This window comes from Eptatretus burgeri, chromosome 16, assembly GCF_056783735.1.
Source record: "Eptatretus burgeri isolate ZD-2024b chromosome 16, Ebu_testis_v1, whole genome shotgun sequence".
Taxonomy (NCBI): domain Eukaryota; kingdom Metazoa; phylum Chordata; class Myxini; order Myxiniformes; family Myxinidae; genus Eptatretus; species Eptatretus burgeri.
The window spans coordinates 24327206-24340919 of record NC_140976.1 but is presented as its reverse complement, the minus strand read 5'-3'; the positions used below and the strand labels follow the sequence as shown (position 1 = coordinate 24340919).

Genomic DNA, 13714 nt, shown 5'->3' with positions numbered 1-13714 from the left:
ACATGCTAACCAACCTGAATACTACTGTGTAGTAGATTACCACAGCAAAAGCAGTGTGACACCCGCATTCACAGTTCGTCGTCAGAATCATCGTCGGTTCTGCTTTCATCATCCATAAGTTCCACTTCTGCACGGGTCTGTTCATCGTTGGCGCAGTTTTGACAACCACAGCACTCTGCGCAGGACAGTCCTTTTGACCGGCAAGAACACTGGTTGGTCTCGCATTTCGCCTTCTTGCAATTACATTTCGTCACCTCCAACAGTTCCTTCGGCACTGGTGGTTTGTTCAGCCAGTGAACAATCAGTGCTCCATTGCGTTCCATCCATCCGTGAAATGTAGGAGAAGGGGCTTCTATAAACCTCTCAGTCACGCGGTGGTGGATCGCAGACTGATAGTTCACACTTTTGCAATGCAGCATCAGAGCGTCGCTTGTAGGCAGCAACTTCTGTTCTCCCAGCGACTGGCTGCAGAATAGCTTGCAGCGAGCCTCATCCACACTCTTCATAGTCGGCTGATTGTACATGGCGCAGACGAATTGTTCCAGGTCGTGAATGATATTCTGATCTAGCGTGAATTCACGACCAATGCTCCCGAAACAGGTAATGAGATGGGGATCCTTTATCATCAAGTCAAATGGCCTTGTTTTGTCCTTACCATGGAATGCACTGGTGGTATCACTAACCGTGAAATTGTGCAAACCTATCAACGCATCGCAGACAGAACTTTCCAGGGCATTACTCAGCTTCCTTATGTCAACGACGATAATGTCCTTGGGACTTCCTGTGACCAGATGGAAATTTCGCGCCCGAATCGACTTCGAGTGAGCCAATGCCAACACAAACACATCGGTATCGAAACTCTCTATGCACACCGACTCTTCATTCTGTCCCGCGTGAGCGGCATGTAGCAGGAGCTTCGTGTCAGCTTCCTCATGGTCACATTCAAGTTCAGGTACTGACGACACAGTCATGACACCATTCGACGCCTTGATTTTCTCACATTTGCCGGCATGACTGACGTACAACAGCATGTCACCCAGTTTTGATGGAGAGATGTTTCTCGTCCACGATTCGACGATGAACTCTATCAACGCCTCCTTGTTGGCTCCGCGAAGGAGATAATCGGCCCACTGTTTTGGAAGGGCTTGATCACCTCTGTAGATGGTTCGTACCTGAAGATCGCCCGCCCTGCCCGTTCGTCTGGTGTGCTCCAGGCACTTGATGCTGATACTTGGGTATCAAACACCACGTCCAGTCTCGAAGATTGGTTATGTCGTGCTTTGGCCACTACGATGTTCAGCACCATCTCTTCCAGTTTTCCAAAAGTGTTAGGCAGTGAACCAGCCTTCATCGCCTGAATAATGGCCATTCCATCCACAATTGTTGCACCTTGGATAGGCCGAGCGTCCACATGGCAATCGGGCCACAGTTTCAGTATATGGTTGCGGAGTTTGGCTTTGTCCATCTTAACAATCGAACCATCACCGGATGCCAGCGGGAAAGATATGTTCGCCAGTGGGCATGCGAGCAGATCGTGGAGTGTTACATTGCTTTTCTCGCCAATCAACAGCAGTCGTGTGAAAAGACGATGTTCATTCGCAATTTCAACCTTCGACGTCTGCTGGTGCGGAGTCGCCGACTTGCCTCGCGCCTTTGAGAAAGTTGCCAATTTGGCCTTCGAAATCGGACTGAAGAATGGGACCTCACCCGAGAGAAGCCGATCACGCATGAATTGCACGACAGCATTCTCTCCCTTGACATACGCGTTCATCAAGTCCGCGGAAGTGGCTGGCGGTGTGATGACACCTGAGCTCATATTGACGAGTTCAAGGTGAGCGCCAGAGAAAGGGTTAATCATTTGAAGTACTGTGTCCATCACTTGTACCACCACTGCTTCGTTCTTCTTCGAGCTCGACACATCCAAATCCTTTCTCGTTCGGGGCTCGTTGTGGATACCCGCCATGGACTCACATTTTCTTGCGATTTCCGTACGTGCTGGTTGGGACAGGATCCACTTCTTCACAGCTGTGCTTTTCTGAGTGTAACCAATGATGCCTCCACTGGTCTTGCTGTCCCTATTTAAAGTCTGCTCTATGATCTGATCACACGCAACACTACTAAATCCATAACGAGTATGCCGTTGGGCAGTCCATTTGCCGTCCATGAACGCTTGATAGGTGTCTGGGTGGGAGTGCTCCGGCCCGGCCATTTCCAGCCAGTAAACGAGTAAGTACCTTGCATAGTTTAGGTGATCGTACGCAAAGTACCAGGGTATTGACGCTCTCGTGATCGCAAGGTGTTTCGGCCAGTTCGAAGTACGAGTTGCCCGTATAAGCTCTAGTGCTCGCTCCATCATTTCCAAGTAGGGCCATGTAATGTCCACACTTTGGTGTTTGTTCAGGTCATCCCTCACCATGAGTGCTCCCGAGTATAGAACATGTAAATTGAGGTCTGAGTCACCCTGCTGTGGACCCTGGCTGGCTTCATGTTCTGTAGTTGACTCTGTTTCTGTTGTGGAGCAACTGTCTACAACAGCAGCCTGAGCAATGGAACCAATATCAATGTCCTTCATGTACACCACTTCGCTCTCAGACATTTTTGGTGGACGATAGAAAATCATGTCTGGGTACCATTCCTGCAGTCTTTTCTTCAGTCTTGTTGCCTGGTCGTTGGCCTTATCCTGACCTTCGCATACTCTGAGTAGGTCATTGAACATCTCACACAACTTCTTCATATGTATAGATTGCTTTCCATCAATGAGTCTTACCTGGATTACTTTATCACAGAAAATGTCAAATGTTGAGTCATGGTTCACTTTCTGAGTTTGGAGTTTACTTTCACTCTGTCTGTGGTATGTGTCATTCACATACTCATAATAACATTTATGGTGATAACAAACTTCCAGCGCCACACAGTCTTTATCCTTTATAGTTGTCATTATTCTCACATCACGTTCATCTCTGCTCTGCTTAGCAGTTTCCCTCAGCTTTCCTCCATCCTGTGTTTCTGCCAGGGACAACTGATCACGTTGAGATTTTCCTTTGAGACGGATGAATTTGTCTTTTTTCTGGCATATCACACAAATTCTTGGCAGTACACCAGCTGATTTTCCAGCCACCCTTTCTACAGAGGTTCTGAGGGATTTTCTACGTATTTTGTGGTATGAGTGCCCCTCTTCTTGTAGTCCACCCACCACCTCACTGGCTCTAGCAGAAACTGCAGTAGTGCTGGCTTCTGATTTCCTTTTCCTGGCTTCAGTACGTTTTATATGATCCTTGTTACAAAACGACGCATAGCAGAACCGGTGACAGCCAGCATCTGCAGGAGGATCAGCCATTGGCAGCAGTTTCATCATTTGATCAGCCAGCAAACGGCATTTGTTGATAGTTTCACTATCTGTGGCATCGCACCAAGCCTTCGCACACTCGCATACCTTAAGCCAGCTCTTATCCATGAATTGCGTCACTTTCTCATCTTCCTCCCCGCCCAAGTGTGAAACAACGCATATTTGGTTGTTGAAAGACCAAAAATCACTCAAAATCACACGACAACCATGGGCGCCGCCATCTTGATTTGTTGTTTCCTGGTCGTTTCCTCCGCGATTACAAGCATGCCATGCCCACTTCACGGCGGTAATTTCAAATGGTAATAACTGTCGGTGTGTCAACTTGTGCATGTGGAAACAAGTAGGAATTTCAATAGTGTGTTCTCATTAATGTACAGGGTGAATTTCGTATAGATTGGTGATCTGCACAACGAAACTGAACGAACCGACCCACCTCCACATGACCTATTTGTGACTCTCCAGAGCATATCTCCGTGACGTTTGATGTGCTCTTGATGAAACTTGGACACAAGCTAGATATCATGGTCTAGTCGTGTCTATTTGTATGAGGGGCGTCCTTCGCCCCTTGTGGGCGGAGCCATGCCCACTTGAACTTTTTATTTATTTTTCATTTATTATCCCCCCCCCCCCCGGAGGGAGGGAGTGGATATTGTAATCGTCCAGTTTGTTTGTCTGTTTGTTGGGTAGTCGATCAAGTCGAAAAAAAAATTTTTGAAATTTTTTTTTTCTACCCTTATTAGAATTTCCATCGATATGTTGGCTGCTCTGAGAGCACCCTTATTCTGGACATTTCCATCTGTCTGTTCGCAAAACTTTGGTCAAGCCTAGGGGCTAAACCACTCAACCAATTCCAATGAAATTTGGTAGGTAGGACCAATAGTTCTGGGAATCGTGTGCTTTTGAATATGGGACCCCGGGCCCTAGCATCGGCATAGCAACGGCCCTTTAAAGTGGTCAAAAAATCGAAAAAAATAAAAATCGAAAAATCGAAGCTTAGAGTTCTGTGCGCAATCTATCTCGCTCCCTTCATGTGAATTTGCAGCCCGAACAAAAAATATTTGTAGGAGGAGATAGGTTTTGGGCGAGTACATGTCGAACATTTTAGAAACGGTTAATTGCGAATATTTCAGAGAGAAAGAGTCTGATTTTGATGAAAGTTGGATGAAATGTGTACCATGTGGCTAGCATGTACACAAAAATGAATGGTTGCTATGCACACCTCCGTTGCTTAGCAACAGCTAAAATACTTTATCGTACATCGTACACTTATTGTGGACTGTACAAAAAAATCAATACCTCCGAAACTGGACCTCCGAGGGACCTGTTTTTTTGTGCCCAAGGAGAATGTCTTACAGCATCATATAAAAAAATAAAATCTTTCGCGAATAGATAAATGGAATTACCAGGGCTGCCATTTGTTAGAGTCTCTTTGGAAACATGCCTGAAATTTCACAAGGCGGGTTTCTGGGCGCAAACTAAGAGGGTTGTGATAATCATATTTATTGTGCTAAATTGATTGATAGCATGTACATGAATATCGGCTAGTCGCGTCGGCCAGCTTTTCATCTCGAGCGAGCAGCCATGTCGCCTACCGGCTTGTTGGGTAGTCGATCGAGTCGAAATTTTTTTTTTTTGATCTACCCTTATTATCAGTATTTCCGTCGATATGTTTGTCTGTTGGGTAGTCTATCTAGTCAGAAAAAAATATTTTCTTGAAATTTCATCTACCCTTATCATTATTTCCATTGATATGTTTGTCTGTTGGGTATTCGATCCAGTCAAAATTTTTTTTTTGAAATTTGTTCTACCCTTATCACTTTTTCCGTCGATATGTTTGTCTGTCTGTCTGTCTGTCTGTCTGTCTGTCTGTCCCTCTGTTCGGTCCAGTGCTCCGTTAATACAATGGCGATTTTGATGAAACTTGGTTGGTAGGTTCATACCATGACCGAGTTGTGTGCAAATGAGAACCGTTGCTATGGACACCACCGTTGCCGAGCAACGGGACTGAAAATTTTGAAAAATCAGTAAAAATTAATTTTTTCGAAAATCAAAAATCGGGCCATGAGCGACTGGGCAGTACATTCAGCCATATTGTCAAAAATTTCCAGCCGGATCCTATGAAAACTGTCGGAGAAGATAGACTGAATGAACCCTGGTCGAAAACAATAAAAAAACGAAGTTCGTTATATCTCAGAGACTATGAGTCAGATATACATGAAACTGGTATGGTACGTTCATGGTATGTCCTAGTTACGTGTGAGAGAGAACCGTTACTATGGTCCCCTCCTTTGCCTAGCAACGGCCGAAAAACCTCTAAATGTGGGGGTATTTTAATGAAAAAACAATCTGCAGCATTAACCCTTGAAGCTAGAATCATGAATTTTCTTGTGCTTAATCCTCAGGTCATTCCCCATCGAACGGGCCCATCACGTCAGGTTCTATTGGGTAGTCGACTATCCATGTCCGCCTACCGGCTAGTCTGTCTGTCTGTTCGGTCCAGTGCTCCGTTAATAGAATGGTGATTTTGATGAAACTTGGTTGGTAGGTTCATAGCATGACCAAGTTGTGTGCAAGTGAGAACCGTTGCTTGACACCACCGTTGCCTAGCAACGGGACTTTGAAATTTTTGAAAAATCATAAAAATTTTTTTTTCTAAAATCAAAAATCGGGCCACGAGCGACTGTGGGCAGTACATTCAGCCATATTGTCAAAAATTTCCAGCCAGATCCTATGAAAACTGTCGGAGAAGATAAACTTTGAATGAACCCTAGTCGAAAACAACAACAAAACGAAGTTCATTATGTCTCAGACTCTGAGTCAGATATACATGAAACTGGTATGGTAGGTTCATGGTATGTCCTAGTTATGTGTGAGAAAGAACCATTGCTATGGACCCCTCCGTTGCCTAGCAACGGCCGAAAAACATCTAAATGTGGGGGTATTTTAACGAAAAAACAATCTGCAGCATTAACCCTTGAAGCTAGAATCATGAATTTTCTTGTGTTTAATCATCAGGTCATTCCCCACCGAATGGGCCAATCGCGTCAGGTTCTATTGGGTAGTCGACTACCCATGTCCACCTCCCGGCTTGTTTGTCTGTTAGCAACTTTACGGCAAAACGGCTTTCGCAAACACTATCAAATTTAATCCACAGGTGGACAATGAACCTTGGACGACCCCATTAAATTTTGGGTCCAATTGGATCAAAGGTCAAGGTCACGAAAATATCAAAATCATTTTTCGCTCATAACTTTGTCAAAAATGGTTTAATTGACTTCAAACTAGGACTAAAGTATTCCTTATTCTATTCCTTATTATCAACATTCAGGTTAAGGATATATCAAATTTAAATTTGATCCCCAAAATAACTTTATGCCTTAAATGGGCGGGATTTGTTGTGCCTGGCACCACTTGTTTTTATTTTTTTTCTCGCAATTTCATTTCCTCGAAGCTGTCCGTAATGTCCATAAGTACAACATATAAAAAAAATCCGATTTGATTTGGTCAATTTTGACGGAAGAGATAGGTTTATACAGTAGGGCTTCCTCAAAAGCTTCCACTAACTCAATTGTACCTATCGTGGCATTGTTCAATAATGCCCGCGAACCATCATCGCCTCCCGGCTAGTTTTAATATTATTTTTTTTCTAAAACGGACTTTATTTCATTCCACTGCATGAAGATAGAACCCTCTCTCATAAACGTTGAGAGGTTTTATTTTTGTGGCACACTGACCATTCTTGACAAGTGGGGGTTGGTCGGGGAGATCGAGCAGCCATGGAAATCAAACCCATACCAACCAATGAAGAAAGGAATGTCTTTAACCACTCGATCAAAAAGTAGTGGTTTGTTTGTTTTTTTGAGACTCGAGGGTCACGATGAGGATTGAGGAAGAAAAGGATGACACTGGAGTGTTAGGGATGGAAAGCAACGTGTGAGATGAGAGAATGATGGACAACAGAGTGTTTATTGATGAAGTGTTCCATGAGGTGAGGTGGCAGTGGACAGGTATAGGTTGATGGAACGCAAGGTGATGAAGTATTCGGTGGTAAGCATGAGGTAATGGAGCTGGAATTGAGTGGAATAGTGGAGCTCATGGTGGTGCTCTATCAAAGATGGATGGGGGAGGTGGTGTATGGAACACAAGTTGATGAAGTGTTCGGGGGTGAGATACGAGGTAACAGAGCAGTAATTGAGGAGTGGAATAGAGAAGCGTGCATGCATGGTGGTGCCCGTGTCGGTGATGGACGTGGGAGGTGGTGCGTGGAACGCAAGGTGATGAAGTGTTAGGCGGTGAGTATGAGGTAACAGAGAGGGAGTGAAGGAGTGGAATGGTGAAGTGTGCACATGGTGGTGCCATTTCTGTGATGGATTGGGGAGACGGTGTGTGGAAGGCAAGGTGATGAAGTGTGAGGCGGTGAGTACGAGGTAATGGAGCGGTAATTGAGGAGTGGAAGAGTGAAGCGTGCAAATGGTGATGCTGTTTCAGTGATGGACATGGGAGGTGGTGCGTGAAACCCAATGTGATGAAGCGCGAGATGGTGGGGCAGGAGGGGGTGACGGAGTCGCAGGATTCACACCGGCCGAACTTCTCCCGCAGCACACCGGCACAGGTCTTCGCAGGCGTGTTTGGCTGTGGTGCGCTGAGACCTTCTTGCTGTCGTGGTCACGTGGGATCGTTGGGAATGCGTTCCCAGACAGCTGCTGCTGCTCCCCAGCCAAGGCCCAAAGTAACTTCGCGCTTACACCTCTCACTCAGCACTGCGTTTATTTTAGTGATTTTCTTATTCCACGTAAAACATATGAGCGAACTGTGCACTTTCCACGCATGATGTACGGCTTTGCATCGTCACGTGCACAAGGTGTTGGGGATTTGGGATAATGACATCATTTTGTGGACGTTCACGCTTCCTTCCGTCGCTGCTAAAAGCTCAACAAACACCGCGGGCTTATTGGAGAAAAAGCAAGAAAGTTCAATTTCGTTGATGGACTTCGCACAATTAATTTTATTCCTATTATATTATGGTATATTTGATATTATATTGTATTATATTATATTATATTATATTACATGACGAAGAAACTGCTTCAGTAACACCAACGCTCCATTGTGACGCACAAGAGTAGGTCCATCAAATCAAACCCAAATGTGTTGTATATGTATATAAATTTGTTTGGAGCAAATCTGTGATATTCATGTCTAATCGATTTCAAGGTGAATACGACAGCTGCTCACAGATGGGTTATCACACAACAAAATGACGCCGTCGTCGTCACACCAAAACTACAGGCTTGTGGAACTCACACGGTCATCGTCTCAACCTTCCTGCGTGATTCATCATCCATCCGTACTCGACGAGTTGTATCATCGCCGACAATCAGAAATATCGCGATATGGAGAGGGAGGCCTGAACAAGTCAAGAGTCAACACCCAAAAGTACATAATTGTAGATTAACACACGCTTTATGAACCCACAAAACAGTACGTTTCTATTTCCTTGGATTATACTTCAATAAGTCATCTCTCTCTCTCACACCTCTCTCTCTCACACCTCTCTCTCTCACACCTCTCTCTCTCTCTCTCTCTCTCTCTCTCTCACACCTCTCTCACACCTCTCTCTCTCTCTCTCTCTCTCTCTCTCTCTCTCTCTCTCTCTCTCTCTCTCTCTCTCTCTCTCTCTCTCTCTCTCTCTCTCTCTCTCTCTCTCTCTCTCTCTCTCTCTCTCTCTCTCTCTCTCTCTCTCTCTCACACCTCTCTCTCTCTCTCTCTCTCTCTCTCTCTCTCTCTCTCTCTCTCTCTCTCTCTCTCTCTCTCTCTCTCTCTCTCTCTCTCTCTATATCTCTCTCTCTATATCTCTCTCTCTATATCTCTCTCTCTCTCTCTCTCTCTCTCTCTCTCTCTCTCTCTCTCTCTCTCTCTCTCTCTCTCTCTCTCTCTCTCTCTCTCTCTCTCTCTCTCTCTCTCTCTCTCTCTCTCTCTCTCTCTCTCTCTCTCTCTCACACCTCTCTCTCTCACACCTCTCTCTCACACCTCTCTCTCTCACACCTCTCTCACACCTCTCTCTCTCTCTCTCTCTCTCTCTCTCTCTCTCTGTCTCTGTCTCTGTCTCTGTCTGTCTCTCTCTCTCTCTCTCTCTCTCTCTCTCACTCTCTCTCTCCCACTCTCTCACTCTCTCTCTCACTCTCTCACTCTCACTCTCTCACTCTCTCACTCTCTCACTCTCTCACTCTCTCACTCTCTCTCTCTCTCACTCTCACACCTCTCTCTCTCTCTCACACCTCTCTCTCTCTCTCTCACACCTCTCTCTCTCTCTCTCACACCTCTCTCTCTCTCTCTCTCACACCTCTCTCTCTCTCTCTCTCACACCTCTCTCTCTCTCTCTCACACCTCTCTCTCTCTCTCTCACACCTCTCTCTCTCTCTCTCTCTCTCTCTCTCTCTCTCACACCTCTCTCTCTCTCTCACACCTCTCTCTCTCTCTCTCACACCTCTCTCTCTTCAAAAGGGTGTCGTAAAAGATCACCCAAACCGATATAGGATCTCCTGCTCAATGCGTCAACCCATGTGATAGATATCATGACGTGCACCGTGCCTACACCTTCCGTGCCACCTTGGATGCACTCTCAGCACAATCGGGCGTCGTCCTCGCAAGGGTCACCTTAGTTTGCACAAACATGCGTCGAGGCCACGGTCAGGGCTGCCTTGTACCCACTTCGAGCCGAGCCTTTACAAACACGATACATCTCAGCAGCGGCTTAAATGGTGTCGTTGTTGAAACTGACGCGAAGCGTTCCATTATGTATATATATATATATATATATATATATATATATATATATATATATATATATATATATATATATATATATATATATATATATATTTCGGCCTATGTTACGAGCTATTTTCATTACCTCCGCTGGAACGTTTTGCTCCCAGGCGAGCGTTTCCTGCTCCAGCTGACTCTCTCTGATTGTGTTTAATTATTGGGGAAGACCGCTTCGCTTGCAACGTCACTTAAGACATTCGATCTGCAATGAATGGGGCTTGCACTTGAGCATGCACGCGGCTCGTAGGGCCTGAACAGGAGGCCTATTTTCAACCGTATTATATAATATACGGTAATGTACATCAGGCTCTCACGAACAGCACGCCCGTTGTGATTTGACGTGGCATTTCAGGGGTGGGTCTGTTCGCACCGTTTACTCTCGCTCGAGGTGTGTAGACCGAGGACGATGTGATTTGGGAGAAATGTCAGAAAACCTTGATCTATACAATACCGTGCAAAAGTTTAAGTTTTGTTTTTTTTTCCTCACTTTTGTGTTGCTAAAAGTTTTATTTTTGCTCTACATATTGTATAAGCATGTACTCGTAGTAGCCACTTACCACAAAGATGTGCAGAAAACTGTTTGTGGGTTTTTGTACAGTAAATAATAAAAAGTGATTGAAGTAATCAACGCCGGTTACAATAATTTGAATCACAAGAAACCACAATGGAAGTGGAAAATTGGCGAATATGAGAAATTAGTTTTGATCAGCTCGTTGGTTTGCTTGAAAGTCTATGAGGGGGTTTGGAATGGCGCCAAGTAAGCAACTTTCCACAGAACAAGGTGTGAAGATGCAAACTCTGCGGGAAGGGGACCTCAACCAACCTCAGTCCATTCCACCAGCAAAGATTTCCAATCCATACTTGTAAAGATGAGTACATTGGGAGAGGCTTGCCCAATGATGTCCATTCCTAAATACCTCGTGTTATACAGACCCACGCATTTACAAGGACCTATATAGTGGCTGATGATGTAAACGCTCAAGCGATTGCACAGTTTTTGATTAAGTGTAGAGGGTTCGATTTCTCCCGACATTTTTCTCATTTGGAGGGAACTCCCATGTGGTCGAAGGCTCTCCTGTATACCAATGAGGGGCGTTTCCATGCACGAGTGAGTACAACGTCCGAACCCGATCGCTTGGCACGTCACGCGGAATAATCGATAATATGGGAAGTGATGGTGCATTTCCAAACTATCCATTTACCTCCCCTTTTAGCCATTTGGTGGTGCTTCATGATGTGAAAGGGTTTGTATGTACAGCCCATTGTGTGTGTGTGTGTGTGTGTGTGTGTGTGTGTGTGTGTGTGTGTGTGTGTGTGTGTGTGTGTGTGTGTGTGTGTGTGTGTGTGTGTGTCGTGGCGGTTGTGGTGAAGCGGTGGTTGTGGTTGTTGGTTGATGTTGTGGTTGTGGTGGTAATCATGGCGGTTGGTCCAAAATAAAGATAGTAAAAGAAAAACGGCTATCCTGAAGAGTCGCAGCTCGCATAAATGACATGTATTCCCACTAGACAACGGGTTTGGGCCTAACTACACATGTACTTACCGAGATACCTCACCTAAGGGACCTGAATGGTGGTTTGCGAATTTGGTAACCACAACAATATATATATATATATATACCAAAAGTCGTAGTCATGAAAAATCACCTCGCTGAGAGTGATGAAGAACTGTTCATTGGCATTGGGAATGTGATACCTGCCACACCAATCACCTGGATTTTCACGTAACTTTCACCAGAGCTGCATTCTGATGTGGATGGTTTATCTGCACTTGTTTCAAGGCCATTGGAGGTGCAAATATATACCTTGATGGGTTGTGGTGGGTGGGACACTGTGTTAGTCAAGGTTGTTGATGCACATGGGTTTTGCTTGGATACTGATGGACTGAGGTGACGAAAAATAAAACAAGGTGCAGGCAATTACTTTTGGGGTGCAGACAATAAAACTAGAACAGCACTCGGTGGAGTGCATACCTCCACTCGGCTGAACAGTTTACGAGTTGTGTCCCACTGAATGACCAGATCTGCATCTGGACCTGAACCAATATCGAATCAGCTTGTTCTTATCTTCTAACCAACTCATCCACCACTTTTTGAGATATTGTGCTATATTGTGCTATTATTGTGCACCAAAGAGGTCAACGATTGACCGTATCCTTGCCCTTCGTGTCCTCACCGAACGCAGACAAGAGTTTCGGCAGGGGCTGCTTGCAGCCTATATTGATCTCTGTAAAGCGTTCGATTCAGTGAATTGGGATGCCATCTGGAGGATTCTTGGTCTTCGTGGGGTGCCACCAAAACTGATTGATCTGATGTCTGAACTCTACTCTGGTACTAAGAGTGCTGTGAGATGTGGTGATACCATCTCCGACTAATTTCCCATTGTTATTGGAGTTCGTCAGGGGTGTGTACTGGCCCCCACACTTTTCAGCACTTGTATGGACTGGATTTTAGGGAGGATGTCAGAGAGATCAAGCTGCGTTGCATCGTATGGGAATGTCAAGATCTCTGACCTTGATTTCACAGATGATGCAGTCATCTTTGCAGAGACTTTAGATAACCTTTTGGGGGCCCTCAAGGTGTTGAATGAGGAGTCGGAGCCGCTGAGATTACGGGTTTCTTGGGTCAAAACTAAGATCCAGGCTTTCAATGACATCTTGGATGCTGCTGTGCTGTCTGTGTCTGTTTGTGGTGAGGATGTTGAGGTCATGCAGAGATTCACTTAACTTGGCAGTGATATTCATGTCTCTGCTGGCTGTGAGTCAGAGGTCAATAGACGTCTGGGTCGGGCCTGGGGAGTCATGGATTCACTGGATCATGGGGTGTGGCACTGCCGGTACCTGTGCGGGAGGACGAAAGTCCGAGTCTTCAGGCCGTAGGTGCTTCCAGTCTTGCTCGCTGGATGCGAGACTTGGACTCTGACCAAGGATCTGAGACGGAAATTTAATTCCTTTGGTACCAGGTCTCTTCGGAGAATCCTTGGCTATCACTGGTCGGATTTTGTGTCCAACGAGCAGTTGCTGAGAGAGACTCGGATGAGATTTGTTACCTGCATCATCTGTGAGCATCAGCTGCGGCTGTATGGACATGTGGCTCGTTTTCCTGACGCTGATCCTGCTCACCAGATTCTCTCAGCAAGGGAGTCTCGTGAGTGGAGGAGGCCAGTGGGCCAACCACGTGCCTCGTGGTTGCAGCAGGATGACCGGCATCTCAAGGAGATGGGGATGGACCTGGCATCTGCCTGGGGGATAGCCAGACAGAGGCCCCTGGAGTACTGCTGGAAAGTGGACGCAGCGACGCGCTGTTCTGGCACATGCTCCCATACCTGACCTGACCTGTGCTATATTATATATATATATATATATATATATATATATATATATATATATATATATATATATATATATGAAATAAATAAATAAAAATAATAACTAAAAATAAATATATTGCATTGTTATTGGCCCTCTCTCTCAATGGTGAAGAATCATTTACAAATTTTAGTATCCGGATTTATATCTTCACCAAAATCTAATCATTTCGTCCTT

At 45.2% G+C, this 13714-nt stretch overlaps 1 protein-coding gene across 3 annotated transcripts in view; it reads left to right on the top strand.

Annotated features, from left to right (window-relative positions):
• The window catches only part of LOC147010716 (uncharacterized), a 60067-nt gene that overhangs the window by 9148 nt on the left and 37205 nt on the right, over window positions 1-13714 (top strand). The window contains exons 1-2 of one of the 3 annotated variants that reach the window (XM_085859646.1): window positions 7677-7773; window positions 7946-8075. The gene's annotated coding sequence lies outside the window, so the exon portion shown is untranslated. Of the gene's footprint in view, window positions 1-7676; window positions 7774-7834; window positions 8076-13714 lie in introns of those variants that run through there. The other 2 variants (XM_085859645.1, XM_085859643.1) reach the window with 2 other exon arrangements.